Source organism: Cavia porcellus, unplaced genomic scaffold (assembly GCF_034190915.1).
Source record: "Cavia porcellus strain 051 isolate PalLab524CR breed Dunkin Hartley unplaced genomic scaffold, mCavPor4.1 scaffold_22, whole genome shotgun sequence".
NCBI lineage: Eukaryota > Metazoa > Chordata > Mammalia > Rodentia > Caviidae > Cavia > Cavia porcellus.
In genome coordinates this window covers 44759331-44781952 of record NW_026947505.1, presented here as the reverse complement: position 1 = coordinate 44781952, position 22622 = coordinate 44759331, and positions in this window count along the sequence as shown.

The window sequence follows — 22622 nt, the reverse complement described above, 5'->3', positions numbered from 1 at the left end:
AAGACACATTGCTATTAATCATCCTCAAAATACTCCTATTTACTTCCAGTATACTTATCCCATCATTCTTACTTCTTTCATGCTTGTTTTGATAATGCATGTACTAAAATAGAAAGTACTCTTTCATGAACTGCTCTCTCATCCATCCTTTGATGTCCTAAATCCACTCAAAATGCTTACTTTTCATTCATTGTAATTTTGACTTCAGGGAAGAGTTCAAAGTGTCAAGGTGCCCTATCTGGTGAATAAGGTGGATGAGAACCCATCATAGTGTTCTGAAAAACCTGCCTTGGTTGGATGGCACTTCGTAACAGCATACACTGGGTAGTACGATTGCTATCCCCGTTTTACAGATAAGAATGCCGAGGGGTTGAGGTTCAGTAAGTTTTTGCAATATATGGCAAATTTAGAGTTTGTGCAGGGAAAATAACTTCCAAGAATTTGTACTCTGATCCATCTCTCTAGGTTATCTTTAAGTGTTATGGATCCGTGTCAGAGTATTTCACCTGGAAACATCAGGTGAGATTGAGAATATTTCTCTGTGTGGTTTTCAGTTTCTTGTGAATCTAGAATTCAAACAACCCAAAGAAGAATAAATATTTTTGTGTAAGTTTCTGTGCTCACCCACTTCTCCCCTCATTTTCTTGCCACCTTCCTTACCCCCTGTCAGGCCCATCCCATTGTTTAAGTTCTTTAAGGCCCACTACTGTCACTTTCTGGACAAGGCATAATTCAGCATGGTTGGTAGTAGGTGGAGTTTCTGGAAATTCTTCAAACTGCTAGAGCCAAACAGCTCTTTGTTAAAGACATTAGTTTTTTCTACTATGTTAATATTCACCGGGCTCACGAGAGTCTCTGAGTATAGAAAGTCCATCAGGGACTAGAGCTAAGGTGGTAGCTTGGGGACCTAAGCCTTGCCCAGAAGACCAAGAAATGCAGGAATCTGATTTATTTGTATTAAAATATTTTCTGCAGTTTCCACAGGATAGTGGCATTCTTAATGTGGTCCATTTCTTCCATTCAAGAAATTTAAAAAAAAATAGAAAAAGAAAAGAAAAGAAAAAGTAAAACAAATCTCAAGATCCTCTGTGGACAAATTTAAGAATCAGTCATTCCCCTTGTACATACTTAGTGCTTGCTTTGGACCCAGCCTGCTTGTAGGCAATACAGCAGAAACAGGTGTTAGGTAACCACAACCTCTTATCACTATAATACTCATGTAGTCTCTCTGGCATTAACTGAACCTGAACAAGGCGAGGAGTCTCTGATCCTAATAGCACATTCACCCTCCGCAAGTATTTCTGAAGGAAAAGATTTAATATTATTTATTTTCATCTGACGAGTTTTTGCCTTCTAAAATAACAAATCACATCTCCAAAATATGGCCAGATCTATCTCATATTTTTTTTAGAGTAAAATAGTGATTTTTTTTAAATTTTCGTATACATTTCTTAAGATTTACAAGGTGATTTTAAGGGCTCTGAGTTTAGAGCCAAGTGGACCCGTGATGAGTCTCAGCCTCAGCATTCACTTGCTGTGTGACTTTGGGCAAGTTACTTATGTTTGTTTTCAGGTCTTTTTCAGTGGACCCAGAATATGAATTCCAGTCTCATAGCAGTGCTGCGGGGGTAAAAGTAAAAAATCTCTGAATCTTTATGGAGAGGTAAACTTATGTCTGCCCATTCCAGTTGACTGACAACCCCATACACTTGATGATTTAGGAACTGGTAGTTTTTCAGGAGTGATGTCCTAGAAAGAAGGATGGCAATCAAGAGAGTTCAGGCCAGCAAGACTGCATTATGTCCCTAGATACAGATGTGTCAGATCAGTTGTCCTTATTCTTTTTGTGTCTCTGGCTGGCATCTCCCAGGGCATCAGAACAGAGTGGCAATGTACAAGCTGGGTCCTGTCTGCAGATAATGGAGCCTTCAGTCCTGAGTAAGATGGGGGGTGCTCTTGGGCCTTTCTGAACCATGGATCAGAAATAAACATATGTGTCTCTGTCTTGTGTGGTGCCCCAGTGAGGTGAAAAGAAAAGAGGCACTCAACCTTAACAATATTTTACAGGCAACAGGAAGCAGGGAAGGCCGCAATTCCAGAAAACACAGAATGAAGCCCGTCTGCTGACCCTCATGCTTTCCTTTCATCTGGGCTTACCCGGGCCAAGGTCTAAATATCCAAACTGAAGGGATCAAATATCTTTCAGAGATTAAATCTGTGGACCGGGAATCTGTGTATCATACTAAGCTTCCATCATTTCAAAGATTAGCACTGCATTAAACTACATTATTGTTCTTTTTTCTCTATAATTGTTATGGGATAAGAAATGAAAGTCTTCATTCATCAAAATGATCAAAATGACAAGTATCAGTTACTCTGTGGCACAGGATTCAGTTGAACCTTATGTATCCAGGTAACTCTTTCTTCTTGATTTTTTGCATTTATTCATTTAATAAATATGAAATGTGAGACATTAGCATATCAAACACATATTCATAACATCAAATTCATATACAACAATATTTTGCAATTTTCTAAGTTATTTGAGTTCAGATATTTGGCTTAAATATTCCTTAACTACTCTTTCTGTATACAGAAACCCTTAACAATTCTTTTTTATGTGGGTTATATTTTGTGTTTACCATTTTTAAAAATTAAAACAGAGACATTTTGAAACTAATTATCAATTCTTTTAAAAAACAGATTTATATCCTCATAGAAATTACATAATTGAAAAAAATAGTTTCTAAAAAAGAAAGAGAATAAGGCTTTCTATTTTTGAAAATACAGCTGTACCTCAGTTCACGAACTCAATTCTCCTTGATTCTGGTCACAAACTAAATTGGACAATGACCGAATCAAATTTCCCCATAAAATCAACACTGAACCTAACCATTGAATTTGATTGGGTTTTCATCCAACTTGGTTTGCAACCAGAATTTAGGAAAGAATTAAGTTCATGAACTGAGGTACCACTATAAAAAATATCCAATTTCTTATGTCTCCTTTTACACTGCTGTACTCAAAATACTATGATGTAATGTTTGGTTGAAAAACTAGAAGAAATCCAGAAGACAACTTTTGAACAAGTTTCATAAAGTAGCAGATGAACCAGTCTTAAACTTTGGACAGAGACCTGGCCAAAGCATGATCTGAAAGGAATGGTATGTGAGGCTTGTATTTCATATTGTTCTTTTAGTCACAGAGATTCCATGCCATCATTCTTATATCCTGCATTGTGTTCCACAAGATCTTGAAGTCTTGGAATGTCATTGCTACCATAAATTTATCTCAGAAAGTTAGCTGTGGGCTATGGAGTGCTACAGGCTCATGGTTACTTCAGATTATTCTGCTTATAGGACATTCTTTAAGAATAGACCTTGGCTATTGCATTTGGCATGAGGTCATCTTGGTGATGAGATCTTACCCCCATTTTGATGTCGGAACTATTTAGGAGGGGTTTGTCCAGCTTTATGGCAGGTGTGGGAAAGTCACTCCAGGGTTGATATTTTCAGAAAAAAATTTCATTAAAATGAAATTTCTGATATCCTTATTATGTTCAAGAAACTGCTGGCTTAACATTATTTCTAACAAGGAATAAGAAGCATAGCTGAAACCCATGTAATTATTACCACTTTTCTCTTCAATCTTGTGAGAACTCAGGTGTATGAGTAAAGAATCAAATAAACTGATTTAAATTATCTTCTCCTTTCTTGCCCTTTCTGCGAAGGTACTCTATTTTTTGAAAAGTATATTTATTTGAAAATGTAAGAAGGATGGATTTACGCTGTCCATTTGGAAATATGGAAAATTTACCTTATACTTATGCAACAATCTTTTATGATCCTGTGCTCCAGATGGACATATTGACAATATTTGATGCTTCCAGGAGCAGTCTGCAAAACCATAATTTCCAGGTGCAGATAAAATTGCAATGGTATATTCTAGTGAGAAGTATTCAGACATTTGAGTATATGCATAGACATAATTAGGATTTTGTAAAAATTTTAAAGCTCAGTATCCAAGAGTATTAGTTCTTTGTAGATGTCTTATGCAAAGCCTTGTGCATATATGAAGCTTGCTTATAGTTTACAGGCAGCAGGGAAAGAGGGTCACAGGAGCTGGATAAAGAGAGGCCCCTTCAGTGGCAGGCTCCACTGGGTGACTGTGAATGCGTTCAGCCCTGTTCACCACATGAGCTAGTAAGAATACAGAGTAATGCGTGTGAATTTAGCTCTGGGTATATTTTTCGTTTCACACCTAATGCCACAGTTGAAACAATTTTCATTTAAGTTTGTTTCATTATTCTTTAAAAATGAATTGTTGGAGTACTACTCAGCTATAAAGAAAGACTTCATTGAGGCTTTTGTAAGTAAATGAATGTGACTTGAGACTATAACTCATAAGTGAAACAAATCAAACCCATAGGAATAAATAACATATTGTCTTCCGAGGGTAAGAAACTGAAAGAGCAAATACAATCTAAAATCTACAGTAAATATTGTGTAAGGGTTAGAAACTGCTCAAAGGGGAAAAGTAACTGGGATAGGGGAAAGGAGGAAAGAAGGAAGGGAAGAGGGAAAAGACATGTATTTGTATAAATATGTGTATGCATAAGATAGCTAAGAACTACTAGTAGAATTTCTACTAATTCAGCTCTTGGAAAAAACAGTTAATATTCATATGATTAGATCAATATCACATGCCTATATCTGGTAATCTAAGCAACTCTTTTGAAAATAAGAATATACAATATTACAACCATTGTTAAATTCCTATCATCTTGTTTTGAAAATCTATACTGTTATTCTTTGGGTTTGTTGTTGTTTATGTGTCTCCTTTGAGTTTTGTGCTTCTTTTCTGTGTCTTTTTTCCTCTTAAAAAAGTTTAAAAAATGAATTTTTGCCCATTTCATAGTTTTTGCTGCTCAGACTTTTCTCCTTCATTTATTTTATAATTCATTTCATGATTAGCCATCATTGGTTGGCAGTGGTTTGGCTAATATTTTTCCAGTGGTGTTAGATCTTATCCCTAATTGTGTTTACTTTAAATTCTTGGAAATTGTTCCTTTAAATTAGATGCTTTCCATGTTAACTGTATGAGCAGATTCTAGATGCTAAATTTAAAGGGCCAAGTTGATACATTTGAAGAAAGTCTGGAGGTTGAAAAAATATTGTAAGTAATACAACTTTATTAGATTTCTTAGCATGAAGCATTTGAAAATGCATCCATGCAAGTAGCACTGGAGATACAAAATGGTAATCATTTTGTATCTTAGCACACGTTTGTAGCATATGTCTCATTAGATTTACAGATATATTTTCTTTTTTTCTTTTTTTTTTTTTTTATTTAAGAGGAAAAAGAGAAAAACACAAAACAAACCAAAGCGGCGTAAGGGTACACGCAATACAGAACTACAAAACAAAACAAAACAAAACAAAACAAAACAAAACAAAACAAAACAAAAAAACATAACAGTAAGAAATCACCTGCTAGTAGATTACACACTATCTTCTTGAAAATAGTTCCTCAAATCACAGTATCAAAGAACACAAGGTGGACATTCAAACAGGGAGACTGCAAACAGCTGTGTTCAATGTTCCAAAAACATTGATAAAGTCAGCTATTTAACACCCCCAAACACACTTGCTGTTATATCCGTTAGAGCTCTTTTTCTTTTCTTTTTTCCCCTCTCTTTTTTACAACAAAATTTACACATCTTGGATTTTATTACTCCTTAGTGCTTATTACTTTCTTTGGGGGGGGGGAAGAATACAGTCAAATATGGCAAAACAAAGCTGTCAGTCAATACCAAGGATAGACGTAGCACATGGTGTAGAACAGAGTACAAGTTTATCCACAATGGTTATCAACGTTGTCCCTTGTTTCCTTAAAAAGAATTGTCTATCTTATTAGATATTATAAAGTTGGACAAAACAGTAGAGAACAAGACCAATAAAACTTAGGCATTGTAAACATTACAGGACTTCCAAAGAAGACAATAGTCAAACCAGAATGGGTATCTTAGTGAATCTTATTGTCTTCAAAGTAGTTGCCTATTTCTTCAAACTTGATACTATCATATAGAATGGAACAGAGTCTAATCAGTCAAAACAAGATCGTGGGAGTACTACAGGACTTCAAAACAAGTTAATATGAAATCGAAAAGAGTTACTATTTATAAATCCTAATTTTTTTGAATTTTTTCTTTAATTAAGACAAACATAAGAAATGACTAAATAATTTTTTTGAAACAATAAGGGGGAGATTGAGATAAAACAGGACATAACAATATAACAATAGATGTCACAGCATGACTGTTTCAACAACCTAGTACTTCACCACCTTATAACCTGACTTAATAGTAGTTACCATAGTGTCTTTTTCCTTGGAATATTTGGATAAAACTTCATATACTCTAGCTTCAAATATTTTCATATCAAGAAGCCCAGAATAAAGCCTTTCTAATTAATGAGTGAAAACTTTATAAGGCTTCAAGGCCACCTAATGGGGAATCATGATTACCACATAATTTTATACATTTGAATCATTATTTACATTAGGGAAACTATTCGGTATTCACACATGCGAGATTGATTTATTTCACTAATGAGTATGGTCTCAAGCTGCGCCCATTTATTGATAAATATCTCAATGTGATCCTTCTTTATAGCTGAATAATACTCCATTGTATAGAAATACCACAACTTTTTTATCCATTCCTCAGTTGATGGGCACTTGGGTTGTTTCCAAGATCTGGCGATTACAAATTGTGCTGCTATAAACATAGGTGCACATATATCACTGTGGTATGATGCTTTCAGTTCTTCTGGGAATATGCCTAGAAGTGGAATAGCTGGAATAAATGGGATTTCCAGTCCCAACATTTTGAGAAATCTCCAGACAGATCTCCACAAAGGCTGTACCAATCTACACTCCCACCAGCAGTGCAGGAGAGTTCCTTTTTCCCCACAGCCTCTCCAGCATTTGTTGTCAGTTTTCTTGATCCTGGCCATTCTTTCAGGAGTGAGATGGTATCTCAGTGTGGTTTTAATTTGCATTTCTCTAATGACCAATGATGATGAGCATTTTTTCATGTATTTATTTGCCATTTGCATTTCTTCATCTGAGAATTGCATATTCATCTCAGATGCCCATTTTTGGATTGGATCTTTGAATTTCGGAGGTCTGAGTTTCTTTAATTCTTTATATGTTTTAGACAAGAGGCCCTTGTCTGAGAGAGAGTTCACTAAAATCTTTTCCCAGTTTGTGGGTTTTCTTTTCACTATGCTGGAGATTTCTTTTGACATGCAGAAACTTTTTAATAAGAAGTGGTCCCAGTTATTGATTCTGGGAAGTATTTCCCGTGCGGTTTGAGTCCTGTTCATGAATTCTTTACCTACTCCTATGTCTCCAAGTTTTCTACCTATTTTGTCTTCCAATAGATTTAGTGTTTCTGTTTTAATATTCAGATCTTTGACCCATTTAGATTTCAATTTAGTACATGGTGATAGACATGGGTCTAGCTTTAGTTTTCGGGAAATGGAGAGCCAGTTTTTCCAGCACCATTTATTAAAGAGACTGTCGTTCTTCCAGTGAACCTGCTTGGCTCCTTTATCAAAAATAAGGTGGTTGAGTGTGTTCGTAGTTGTGGTTGTATCTTCTAATCTATTCCACTGATCTTCAGCTCTGTTTTGATTCCAATACCATGTTGATTTTACTACTGTTGCTTTGTAGTAAAACTTCAAGTCAGGGATTGTGATGCCTCCTGCTTTGTCTTTGCTGCTTAGAATTGCTTTTGCGATTCTAGGTCTCTTCTGGTTCCAGATGAAGTTTAGGAGTGATTTCTCTAGATCTATAAGGTATGTTGATGGTATTTCTATTGGGATTGCATTGAATCTGTATAACAGTTTTGGGAGAATGGCCATTTTCACAATGTTTGTTCTTCCTATCCATGAGCAAGGGATGTCTTTCCATTTTCTGAGATCATCTTCAATTTCCTTTTTCAGTGTATTATAATTTTCACTGTATAAGTCTTTCACTTCTTTCGTAAGAGTAATTCCTAAATATTTCATTTTTTTGCTTGCTAATGTGAATAGTCCAGTTTCTCTTATTTCCCTCTCTGTAATTTTGTTGTTCGTATATAGGAATGCTATTGATTTCTGAGTATTGATTTTGTATCCAGCCACATTTCTGAATTTGTTTATTGTATCTAAGAGTATTTCAATGGAGTTTAGGGGGTCTTCTATGTAGAGTATCATGTCATCTGCAAACAATGATAATTTAACTTCTTCTTTTCCTATCTTTACCCCTTTTATTTCTCTTTCTTGCCTAATTGCTCTGGCTAGTACTTCCAGTACTATATTAAATAGGAGTGGTGATAAAGGACATCCTTGTCTTGTACCCGATTTTAAAGTAAAGGCTTTCAATTTTTGGCCATTTAGTATGATGCTGGCTGTTGGTTTGTCATAAATGGCCTTTATTATATTGAGGTAAAGAATTTATTCCAATTTTCTGTAAAGTTCTTATCATGAATAAGTGTTGGACCTTATCAAAGGCTTTTTCTGCATCTATAGAGATGATCATGTGATTCTTATTTTTGGCTTTATTGATATGGTGGATTACATTTATTGATTTGCGTATGTTGAACCATCCTTGCATTCCTGGGATGAATCCCACTTGGTCATGGTGTATAATCTTCTTGATGATTTGCTGGATCCTATTTGCCAATATTTTATTGAGGATTTTTGCATCTGTGTTCATTAGGGAGATCGGTCTATAGTTCTCTTTTATAGTTGGGTCTTTCTCAGGTTTTGGTACTAGAGTAATATTTGTTTCCAGGAATGACTTAGGAAGGATTGCTTCCCTTTCAATTTCATTGAATAGTTTGAGGAGTGTCGGCATTAGGTCTTCTTTATATTTCTTGTAGAATTCTGCAGTGAATCCATCTGGGCCTGGGCTCTTCTTGGTGGGCAAGGACCCAATTACATTCTCAATTTCATTAGCAGAGATTGGGTTATTCAACAGTTTTATATCCTCTTGATCTAGCTTTGGTACTTCATATGCTTCTAAGAATCTGTCTATTTCTTCTGTGTTATCAAACTTTTGAGAGTAGAGTTTTTCGAAATAGGTGTTGATGATCCTCTGTATTTCTATTGGGTCTGTAGTGATTTCTCCTTTTTCATTTCTTATTGCATGAATTTGAGCTTTTTCTTTCCTTTTTTTAATAAGGTTGGCTAGGGGCTTATCGATTTTATTTATTCTTTCAAAGAACCAACTCTTTGATTCGTTGATTCTTTGGATTGTTTTCTTAGTCTCTATTGCATTGATTTCTGCTCTGATTTTTATAATTTCCTCTCTTCTTTTGGCTTTGGGCTTGACTTGCTCTTCTTTTTCTAGCTGTTTGAGGTGTAGCATCAAGTTATTTATTTGTATTCGTTCTGTTTTCCTGATGTGGGAACTCAGTGCAATAAATTTTCCTCTCAGAACGGCTTTCATTGCATCCCACAGATTCCGGTAAGTTGTATCTGCATTTTCATTTTCTTTTAGGTATTGTTTAATTTCTTCTTTAATTTCTTCTGTGACCCACTGATTACTCAAGAGTGTGTTATTTAGTTTCCATGTGTTTGCGGACTTTTTGCAGTATCCTTTGTCATTAATTTGTAATTTCAGAGCGCTATGATCCGATAATATGCAAGGGATGATTTCAACTCTTTTGCATTTGCTTAAATATGTTCTGTGAGCTAATATATGGTCTATTTTAGAAAATGATCCATGTACTGCTGAGAAGAATGTGTATTCTGATGTTGTTGGGTGGAACATTCTGTATATGTCTATCAAACCCATTTGTTCACAGGTGTGATTCAGTTCTGTTATTTCTTTGCTCATTTTCTGTCTAGTTGATCTGTCCCTTGGTGTCAGTGGTGTATTAAGGTCTCCTGTTACAATTGTGTTACTGATAATTTGAATTTTCATTTCTGTTAATAATTGTTTTATATAACTGGGCGCTCTGGAGTTTGGTGCGTATATATTTAAGATAGTTATCTCTTCCTCTTGGAGTTTTCCCCTTACGAGTATGTAGTGACCTTCTTTGTCCTTTATGGTCATTGTTGGTTTAAAGTTCACGTTGTCTGCAAACAGAATGACTACTCCTGCCTTTTTTTGGATTCCTGCTGCATGAAGAATTGTTTTCCATCCTTTGACTTTCAGTCTGTGAGTATCTTTCTGGGTTAGATGGGTTTCCTGTAAACAGCATATGGTTGGATTTTGTTTCTTGATCCATTCTGCTAGTCTGTTTCTTTTGATTGGTGCATTGAGACCATTTACATTAATGGTTATTACTGTTAAATGCTGGTTAATTGTAGGAATGTTATCTCTCTGCTGTTGCATCTTTATCTTTCTGTTCTGTTTAATTATTTGCTTTGCTTAGTGGTTTTTTCCTTTGTGTATCTAAACTGTCTTTCAATATTTTTTGCAGGGTTGGTTTGGTGTTCATGAAGTTCTTCAGCTGTTCTTTGTCATGGAAGTATCGTATTGCACCATCTATTTTGAATGATAGTTTTGCAGGATATATCAGTCTTGGTTGGAAATCATTTTGCTTTAGGATCTGGAATACTTCACTCCATGCTCTTCTTGACTTTATCGTTTGTGCTGAGAAGTCTGCTGTGATTCTGATAGGTTTTCCTTTATAAGTGATTTGTCTTTTCTCTCTGACAGCTTTTAATAATCTATTCTTGTGTTGGATTTCTGGGATGGTGATTATTATATGTCTGGGTGTAGTTTTATTTTGGTTATGACTGTTTGGAGTTCTATATGCTTCACTGATCCTGATGTCAATTTCTGATCTCATGCTTGGGAAATTTTCAGCTATTACTTCTCTAAATATCCTCCTGACATCCTTCATGTTGTCTCCCTCTCTTTCATTAATCCCTATCATTCTTATGTTATTCTTCTTTGCATCGTCTTGCAGTTGTTGAATTGTTGTTTCCTGGTTCCTTGTTATTTTCAAAAGATCTTTCCTTTCCTGTTCACTAGCTGCAATCCTGTCTTCAAGGTCTGAAATTCTATCTTCACTTTCATTAAGGCGGTTTTTACAACTTTCAGTGGAGTTTTTTATTTCCTGTATATCTCTGTGCATCTGCATTATATATTCTGTTTGTTTCTTATATTGCTCGCCTAGGGATTCTATCTTTTTGTTTAGTTCCTCCAATTTTTTATCTGTGTTTTCTTTAGATATATTTAGAATCTCTTTTATTTCTTTTATCATTTCTTCTTTTATCTGGGAGATTATTTCGAGTTTGAATTTCTTTAAAGCTTCCTGGATTTGCTTGTCAATTTCAGTGGCTATTGTGTCCGATATATGAGGTGGATGGGATATATTTTCTTCTATATACATCGCTCCTAGGGTTTCTTGAGATGGGCTGGAGGTTTGAGGTTGTAATTTGGTCTTTCGTTTTGTCATTTTCCTATATTTCTGTGTTTCAAGTGTTATTTGAAAGCTTCCTCAGGATCTGTTGAAAATCCCCTTCTATGTTTGGAGCTACTGAGACTCTGGCGACGCGCTACCCCAAGCCATTAGGCCTACAGAACCAGTGGCCCTCCTCTGCCTGCTCAGAACTCCGCAGTTCCAGACAAGCTGGGCCTCAGGGACACTGTGCGCCCACCTGCCCCTTGGAAGCTCCACCTTTCTTCAATCACAGCCGGGTTAGGGTACTCACCACAGGCCGCAGTGCTTCAGGAACCTGTGGACCCTCCCTGGTTGCAGAGATATCCACAGTCCTCCAGACACATGGAGAGGCCGATGCAGGCACCCCAAATCTGCCCAGCTCCTCCTCTGCAGACCAATGGCCAGGCGCGGCAGCTAAACAGGCTGGGCTAGGCTGGTAGTGTGGGCCAGCCCACCTATCGGGAGCTCAGCAGGTCTCCAAATGAAGCTGGAATGGGGAGGCTGATGTGGAAGCCTCAAACCCACCTCTCCCCTTCACTGCACCTGGAAGCCTGAGGGAACTCCAGCAGTCTGGGCGCAGATATCCAGAGTCCTCCAGACACGCAGAGAGGCCAGTGAGGGCACCCCAGATCTGCCCAGCTCCTCCTCTGCAGACCTATGGCCAGGCGCAGCAGCTAAACAGGCTGGGCTAGGCTGGTAGTGTGGGCCAGCCCACCTATGGGGAGCTCAGCAGGTCTCCAAATGAAGCCGGGAATGGGGAGGCTGATGTGGAAGCCTCAAACCCACCTCTCTCCTTCACTGCACCTGGAAGCCTGAGGGAACTCCAGCAGTCTGGGCGCAGATATCCAGAGTCCTCCAGACACGCAGAGAGGCCAGTGAGGGCACCCCAGATCTGCCCAGCTCCTCCTCTGCAGACCTATGGCCAGGCGCGGCAGCTAAACAGGCTGGGCTAGGCTGGTAGTGTGGGCCAGCCCACCTATGGGGAGCTCAGCAGGTCTCCAAATGAAGCCGGGAATGGGGAGGCTGATGTGGAAGCCTCAAACCCACCTCTCTCCTTCACTGCACCTGGAAGCCTGAGGGAACTCCAGCAGTCTGGGCGCAGATATCCAGAGTCCTCCAGACACGCAGAGAGGCCAGTGAGGGCACCCCAGATCTGCCCAGCTCCTCCTCTGCAGGCCTATGGCCAGGCGCAGCCGATATATTTTCTTTTTATAAAATAAAATTTATTTACATAATACAAACACACACTTGGTGTTTTTCTTCCACCATCAAAGCTATAAAAACTTTTTACAGACTACGAATGCTCATTTCATGGTTGCTTCATGCATCTTGCTCTCTTTTTACCTCTAAACCTGCGCTATATTTGGTCTTCCAGACTCTTTGACAGTGACCTTCTACTTTTATAGTTTTTTTTCCCTTAGCATCATGCATGTTTTCCCTTCCTGGATACTTCTTTTCAACCAGGTCATATGAATGCTTGCTCTGTAAGTGGCTTCCCACTTTTGCTGAGCTGGTTCTAACTGGATATGGTAAAGAGGAGACTATTGTTCTCTTATACAATTAATTAATTAATTAATTAATGCTATCTCTTTTCTTACAACTGTGGTGTTTTGATGTACAGCTTATCATAGAAGTATATATCATGGTTCAAAAAGCCCCTAAATATATCAGTTATGTTGTATTTATTCTACTTTGTGCAGCCTTTCAGTGACTTTAACCACAGTCCTTGTAAACTTTTCCTCCTTTAGTGAACACACATGATTGAGATTAGTTTTCTAATAGTTTGTTTCAACAAATGGTGATACTGAGTCCAACTCTGGATCAGGCGCTGCATTTGACCTGTGAGTGCAGCAAAAAATAAAACAGCTCCGGCTCTGCTGGAGCCTACACTACTAGGTGGGAGAGAAAATGAACAAATAAATGAGAGATTCTTGTAATTTAAACCTTGACTATCCCCCCAAATTCTTGTGTATTTAGAAGTGAGGTTTTCAGAGGGTGATTGGATTGTGGGTGCACTAATCTCGTCAGTGAATTAATCTATTGAGCTAAATGTACAAAATACTGAGAGATACAGCTACAGTACTTCTAAAGGCCTGGCAGTGAGACTGGGAAAGGAACTAAATGTTTCAAAGACACTTACCACATAAAATTATGGATACACCTCCTTCTCCTGGCTCTGCCATGACTAGAATTATACTTAGGCTTTTACTAAAAACACTGTTGGTTTACTGATCTGAACATTTTTGCTACTGTTTCCCATTTATCATCATTCTGTTACCTCAGTTTCTCATACCTGTGTTCTTCTAACCATTTGTAGACTGAGGCCATCTAACTTAGAGTATATTTACAATAGATTTAAAATTCCTCTTTGAAAAAAATTACTCTTGAATATTTTTATTCCTCACTATTTTATATGTTTCTTAGCAGTAACTGATATATTCTCTTGGACAAAAATTTTTACTTGCTTTTGAGGTGGATTCATAAGGAATATCATAATCTCTACAGTTATTATTTTTGATTCAATTTTAATAGTTTAAAAAATATTCTTAGGCTAGGAATATAGCACAGAAGCACAGTGCCTGTCTGCAAGCACAAGATCATGAGTTCAACCCCTGGTACAAAAAACAAAAATAAAAACAAACTTTCATTCTTTGTTCATCTTTTTGTGTGTGTAAGGAGTCCTTTACATATGACTTTCTCATCTTTATCTTCTTTGTATACACATCTTTTTCATCTTATTTTTTTCTTATGTATTCTTTCATTTGCCTATATGTTTCCCATCCACTTTGTTTTATTAAATATTCTGTAGCTGTTCTGTTTGGTGCATTTTTCACATTACTTCTTTTCAATGAACATTTTCTTTGCATCATATTTTGACATATAACTACCTTTCTAACATCTTGAAGTAAAGCTTTTCTGTCTTCAATCATTCTTTTTTATCATATTTAGTATATTTTATATCATAAAGGAACTTCATTTATCACTTTTTATATTTATTCAGTGTATAATGAATTTTGAGACATTAATGTGCTATTACTATAGATGATTTGCAAAGATACTATCTTTAATTTTATATTATACAAATTCAAACTTATCACAACATAAACATTATCAGTTGTAACCAACTTACTTCAATTTTTCTCTTTTTGGTGTATTTTTTTTAAGACTGTTGATGCAATACAGACAAAATAGTCATGAGATTTACTTAGAATATCTTAGTTTATATTTCTAGACTGGATTTATACCTGATGTAAAAATTATTTATAATTTTAGCATTTGGAGTAAGAAATAAGAACAGTGAAAAGGCATTTGAATAGTCTGTGTTCAATTTTGAAAATTATATTTTTCTTTAAATCATGCAAGTAATATGTTTGTAAGTAAAGCAATCTAGTATAGAAGGAATTAAGAAAAGAAATTTGGAGAGCATCATGCCTTCCCTGTTTGATGTATAACAATTTTCAAAACAAGAAGCAGAATTATAAGCAGAAACACAACAGTAGAAAATAAGAGATAACCTTATATAACTAAAGTAGAAACTATCACTGAAAAATTATCGCAATCATTATGGTGAGCATATTAATGCCAATATCTGAAATTAATGAGATTTTCATGAACAGAGGAATAAGATTGAAGTCATATTTCAACAGCATTTGACAACTCTTTCAAACAACTTTTTTCAAATGAGTTCTTCAGGAGGTACCCATAGTTTTACTTATGTGTTCACAAGTACTGATGAGTAGTTATTGTAATTGTAGAATGCAGTATGTGATTCTTTTCAAAGTATACTCAATACTTCTTTTTTTATTTTAAAGAGAAAAAGCAAAAATAACAATAAAATAGTTTCAAAGCAGGTTAGTAGGAGAATTAATACAATTAATGTATTGCATGTCATTGTCTTCAGGGTAGTTATTCAGAGCACAAGATATATGCATGATATCTTGTACAAACAATATTAGCACAAACTGCAATGAACTAAAAGAAACTAGCTATATAACTATCTTAACCATCTTGGATATAAATACGCTTTTTATTTTTCCCTTTCTTCTCTTCCTCCCTTTCCTCTCTCCCCATCACAGTTTGTCTTTTTTTTTTTTTTAACAGTGTCCCAATTCACAGCATCTATTGTACACTTTGGTTCTTATTTACTCATTCTGTTCCTCACACTCATGAGGCACTAGGATGTTCACATATATGAGTCTAAGTTATTTCACCTATGAGTGTGGAATTGAATTCCATTCATTTACCTATAAAACTCTCCATTTATCTTTCTTTAAGGCTCAGTAGTACTTCATTATATTTTTAAAAAATCTTTTTTTTTTTTTTTTTATCAATTCCCTGGTTGATGGGCACCTGGGCTGTTCCAAAATTTGGCTATTACAAATTGTGTTCCTAAAAACATGTGTCCATATATATAGCTGTGATATGATGTTTTCAGTTTTTCTAGGAAGATACCCAGAAGGGGAATAGCTGGGTCAAACGGGACCTCCAATCCTAATTTATTGATTTATTTATCGTCTTTGTGTGACAGATTTCATTACGAAGTTCAGGCTGGCCTTGAGTTCACTCTGTAGCCCAGGATGGCCTTGAGCTCAGAGAAATCCTTCTGCCTCAACCTCGTAAATGCTATGATTACAGGCATCTACCATCACGCTTGGTCAATACTAGGGTTTTTTTTGTTTTGTTTTTGTTTTTTTAACCAGGGATAGAACTCACTACTTCATGCTTATGAGGCAAGCACTGGAACCACTGAGCTAAATCCCTTGCCCAGATCCTAGTTTTAAAGGAAGCTCCATAGTGATTTCTACGGCAGTTGTATCAGCCTACACTTCCACCAGTAGTGGAGAAGGGTTCCTTTTTCCCCACAGCTATGCCAGCATTTGTTGTTTGTTGATTTTTTAAATGATAACCACTCTTTCTGGAGTGAGATGATATCTCAGTGTTGTTTTAATTTACATTTCTCAAATGAACAATGATGTTGAACACATATTCATGTATTTATGTGACATTTATACTTCTTCATCTGAGACGTGTGTATTCCTCTCACATGCCCATTTTTGAATTGGGTATTTGAATTTGGAGATTCTGATTTTTTGGTTTTTTATATGTTCTAGATATAAGTACTTTGTCTGAAGGAATATTGGCAATAATTTTTCCCACTTTGTGGGCTTTTAAAAATTCTTTTGGTGATTTCTCCCATCATGCAAAACCTTTTTAATAAGGCGAGATCCTGTTTATTAATTCTTTGTATTATTCTTCTTCCAATCTGGATTTTGTTTAGGAAATCTCTGCCTTCACTCATGTTGATGATATTTCTACCTATTTTCTCTTCCAGTAAACTTAATGTTTCTATTTTAATACGTAGATTTTTGACCCATTTTAACTTTAGTGCATGGTGATAGAGATGGGTCTAGTTTTAGTCTTTGACATGTGAAAAGTCAATTTTTCCAGCATCAGTTTTTAAAGCGACTATTTTTCCTCTAGTGAACATGTTTGGCTCCTTTGTGAAAGACAAGGTGACTGAGTGTGTTTGGGGTTGCATCTGCATTCTATTCTGTCCCACTGATCCTCAGGCCTATTTTGTTATTGTTGTTTTTATTGTTGCCAATGCCATGCTAATTTTATCATAGTAGCCCTATTTTATAATTTCAGGTCTGGGATTGGGATGTCCCCTGCCTTGTGTTTGTTGCCTAGATTGCTTTTGATATTCTAGGTCTTTTCTAATTTCCCTTGAATTTTAAGTGTTTTCTCTAGATCTGTGAGGTATGCAAATGGTATTTTAATTGGGATTGCATTAAATCTGTGTCTCAGTTTTAGCAGTATGGTCATTTCACTATGTTGGTTCTTCCTATCCAAGAGCAAGGGGTATCTTTCAGGTTTCTGATAACCCCCTCAATCTCCTTTTTTAGAGTACTGTAATATTCACTATGCAATCTTTTAGATTCTTTGCTAGATTAGTTCCTAAGTATTTCAAATTTTTGACACTGTTGTGAAGGGTTACTTTCTCAGATTTTTCTCTCTCTGAGTTTTTTCCTTGCATAATGCATGAATGCTATTTTTTTTTTTTTGAGTTTTGACTTTGTATCCTGCTACAATCCTGAATTTGGGTATTAAATCCTCAAGTTTTTTCATGGACTTTTTGAGATCTTCCATGTAAAATATCATGTCTTCTGCAAGTAATCATTATTTAAATTCTTTTCCTATATTTATTGCTTTTATTTTTTTCTCTATTATGATTGCTCTGACTAGTGTTTTTAGGACTATATTTAATAGGACTGGTAATAATGGACATCCCTATCTTGTTCCTGATTGTAGCGTAAAAACTTTCAGTTTTTGATCATTTTTCCACAGGAAAAAATACTTTTATTTACCTAAAACAAAGCATCTTTCAGTAGAGATCCTGTATAATCAAATAACTATATATAAAATGCTTTCTTAAAAAATTAAGTAGAAATATAACAGTATGTTGATTATTTCCATTATACTGATTAACTGATTGCTAAACACTTGTGACTTTTTGACATGCAATTGTACTGGAATATTGATTTTTACATAGAATCAAAAAGTATAGTTTCCAAATATATGGTTAAAAACATGAAAGTTATCTACAATAAGACTGATTTATCTGTATTGTGGCTAAAGTTCAAATAATTATTAATTTAATTTTTATTGGATTGTATTTGATCATTTAATATAATGTTAGCTGATGGTTTTTATAGGTGGCTTTTATCAGACTGGGATTAAGACCATTTTCTGTAGTTTTTTTTTTTAAACGTGAATGGCTGTTGGCATTTGTCAAATGTTTTTACTGCGTCTATTGTGTTGATCATCTGATCTTTGTCTTTGGTTCTATTGATATGGTGTATTACATTTATTGATTTGTGTATGTAGAGCCATCCCTGTAGCCTTGGAATGAATTTTACTTGGTCATGGTGTATAATCTTCTTGATGGTTTGCTGCATTCAGTTTGCCAGTGTCTTATTAAGAATTTTTGCATCTATTTTAATTAGGGAAATTGACCTCGTTTTCTTTTTTGGTTGCTTTCTTCTCTGGTTTTATAATCAGGGTAATACTTGCATCCAGGAATGATTTTGAAAGTACTGCCTCCTTTCCAAGTTCTTTAAAGACTATCAGCATTAGTGGCCTTAGTTCCTCTCTAAATTTCTTGTGGAATTCAACAGTGAATCCATCATACCAGGGCTTTTCTTTGTTGGTAAATATTTTTTTTTAAAAGAATAAAACAAAAGAGGACAGAACAAAGCAGATCATCACAAAACAATGTAAGCAACACAGCACTTCACAAGACAACTAGATATTAACAGTAGCTATCATAGTGTCACTTTCTTTGAAATAGATGAGCATACTTTCACATGCAATAATATCAAATATAACAAAATTATGTAAAACCATTCAAAAGAATGAAAGTATCAAAGCATTCAGAACCACATAACAGAAAATGAGCAATGGCTACTATATTATCTCCTTTTCCAAAAAAATTGTTTATACTATCACATATTAACATCCAATAAGATACAATACTAGAGGACCAATAGAAACAGAAGAACAAAAGCTTGGTAGGACTTCAAAGCTAGAAGATATTAAATCATCAATGGCTGACAAATGTTTTGTTTTCTTCAAAATAGCTGTTCACACAACCTCACATAATAAAATCAAACAAAACAAAATAAAACCATTTCACTAATGAATGAAAACATTATAAGGCTTCAAAGCAATGTAATGGGAAATAATGATTACCATAAAATTTTATGTACTCTTACTATTTCTTACACTAGGGAGACTATACAGTATTTACACACGTGAGTTTGATTTATTTCACTTATGAGTATGGTCTCATGTTGCATCCATTTATTTATAAATATCTCCATGTGATCATTCTTTATAGCTGAGTAGTACTCCATTGTCTAAAACTACCACAACTTTTTTTTTTTCATTCCTCAATTGATGGAAACTTTGGTTGTTTCCAAGATCTGGCTATCACAAATTGTGCTGCTATAAACATGGGTGCACATATATCACTGTGGAATGATGCTTTCAGTTCTTCTGGGAATATGCCTAGAAGTGGAATAGCTGGAACAAATGGGACTTCCAATCCCAGCTTTTTGAGGAATCTCCACAGTGGTTGCATCAGTCTACACTCCCAACAACAGTGCAGAAGAGTTCCTTTTTCCCCACAGCCTCTCCAGCATTTGTTGTTGGTAGTTTTCTTGATCCTGGCCATTCTTTCTGAAGTGAGATGGAATGTTAGTGTTGTTTTAATTTGCGTTTTTCTAATGACTAATGATGATGAACACTTTTTCATGCCACTTGTATTTCTTCTTCTGAGAATTCTGTATTCATCTCAAATGCCAATTGTTGGATTGGGTCCTGGAATTTCAAAGGGTCTGACTTTTTTTTTTTTTTTTAATTCTTTATATGTTTTAGACAGAAGTCCTTTGTCTGATGGACAGTTCACTAAGACTTTTTCCCAGTTTGTGGGTTTTCTTTTCACTATGCTGCAGATTTCTTTCGACATGCAAAATGTCTTTAATAGGACATGATCCCAGTTATTGATTCTGGTAAGTATTTTCCGTGTGGTTTGATTCCTCTTCATGAATTCTCTACCTACCCCTATGTCTTCAAGAGTTTTAGCTACTTTGTATTCCAACAGATTTAGCGTTTCTATTTTAATATTTAGATCTTTGATCCACTTTGACTTTAGTTTAGTATATGGTGATAGTGATGAGTCTAGTTTTAGTTTTCGGCATATGGAGAGCCAGTTTTTCCAGCACCATTCATTAAAGAGACTATTGTTCTTCCAGGGAACATGTTTGGCCCCTTTACCAAAGATAAGGTGGTTGAGTGTGTTTGTAGTTGTGGTTGTATCTCCTAATCTATTCCATTGATCTTCAGGTCTGTTTTTATTCCAATACCATGTTGATTTTATTATAATAGCTTTGCAGTATAACTTCAAGTCAGGGATTGTGATGCCTTCTGCCTTGCCTTCACTGCTTAGAATTGCCTTTGCTATTCTAGGTCTCTTCTGGTTCCAGATGAAATTTAAGAGTGATTTCTCTAGATACATGGGGTATGTTGGGTATTTTCATTGGTATTGCATTGAATCTGTATAACAGTTTTAGGAAAAGGGCCATTTTCACAATATTTATTCTTCCTATCCATGAACAAGGGATGCCTTTCTATTTTCTGAAATCCTCTTTGATTTCTTCTTCAGGGTATTGTAATTTTCACTAAATAGATCTTTATTCATTTCATTAGGTTAATTCCTATGTATTTCATCTTTTTGGATATTAGTGTGAAGGCTGTATCTTCACTTATTTCTATCTCAGTGGTTTTGTTGCTAATATATAGGAATGCTATTGATTTTTGTATCCAGCTACATTGCTGAATTTATTTATTATATTTAGGAGTCTTTCAGTGGACTTTTGTGGGTCTGCTATGTAGAGCATCATGTCATCTGCAAATAATGATAATTTAACTTCCTCTTTTCCAATCTTTACTCCTTTTATTTTTCTCTGTTGTACAATTACTCTGGCTAGTATTTCCAGTACTATGTTGAATAGAAGTGGTGATAAAGGATATCCTTGTCTTGTGCCTGATTTTAAGGTAAAGGCTTTCATTTTTTGGCCATTTAATATGATGCTGGCTGTTGGTTTGTCAATGGTGGCCTTTATCATATTAAGGTAAAGACCATCTATTCCAACTTTTTGTAAGGCTCTTACCATGAATAAGTGTTGGATCTTATCAAAAGCTTTTTCTCAATCTATACAAATGACGATGTGATTCTTACTTTTAGCTCTATTGAAATGGTGGATTATATTTATTGATTTACATATGTTGAATCATCCCTGTATGCCTGGGATGAATCGCATTTGGTTGTGGTATATAATCTTCTTGATGATTTGTTGCATTCTGTTTGCCAATATTTTATTGAGGATTTTTGCATCTGTGTTCATTAGGGAGATTGTCCTGTAGTTTTCTTTTTTAGTTGGGTCTTTCTCAGGTTTTGATACTAGAGAAATAGTTGCTTCCAGCAATGACTTAGGAAGAATTGTTTCCCTTTTGATTTCATTGATGAATTTGAAAAGTGTCAGCACTATTTCTTCTTTGTATTTGTTATAGAATTCTGCAGTGAATCCATCTGAGCCTAGGATCTTCTTTGTTCATAAGGATTTAATTACATTTTCAATGAAATGGATTATTCAGCAATTTTACATCTTCTTTACACAGCTTTGATCGTACATAGATTTCTATGAATCTGTCAATTTCTTCTGTGTTATGGAACTTATGAGAGTAGATAGGTGTAAATGATCTCCTGTATTTTTACAGAGTCTAGTGATTTCACTTTTTTCATTCCATGAATTTGAGTTTTCTCTTTCCTTTTTAAAAAATTTTATTTAAAGGGAAAAAGAAAAAACCAAACAAAGTGGTATACGGGTACAAGTAATACAGAACTACAAAAAAAAAAAAAAACAGTAAGAAATCACCAGTTAATAGATTATACATTATCATCTTACAGATAGTTGCTCAAGTCACAGTATCAAAGCATACAAAGTGGATATTCAAACAGTGAGACTGCAAACAGTTGTGCTCAATGATCCAACCAAAAACATTAATATGGTCATCTATTTAATACCCCTAAACACACTTGCAGTTGTATCCTTTAGAGCACTTTTTTCCCCTCTCTTTTTTTACAACAAAATTTACACATTTTGGGTTTTATTACTCCTTAGTTCTTATTACTTTTTTTTTGGAAGAGAATAAAGTCAAATATGGCAAAACAAAGCTGTCAGTCAAAACCAAGGATAGACACAGCACATGATGTAAAAACAGAATACAAGGTTATAAACAATGGTTACCATAGTGCATCTTGCTTCCTTAAAAAAATTATCTATTTCATTAGGTATTATAAAGTTGAACAAAACAGTAGAGAACAAGACCAATAAAACCTAAACATTGTAAAAATTACAGGAATTCCAAAGGAGATAATAGTCAAACCAGAATGGGCATCATAAATTGCCTTCAAAGTAGTTGCCTACAGCCTCAAACTTGATAGTACCATACAGAATGGAACAGAGTCTAATCAGTCAAAACAAGATAGTGGGTGTATTACAGGACTTCAAATCAATTAATAGGAAATCAAAAAAGTTACTATAATATATCC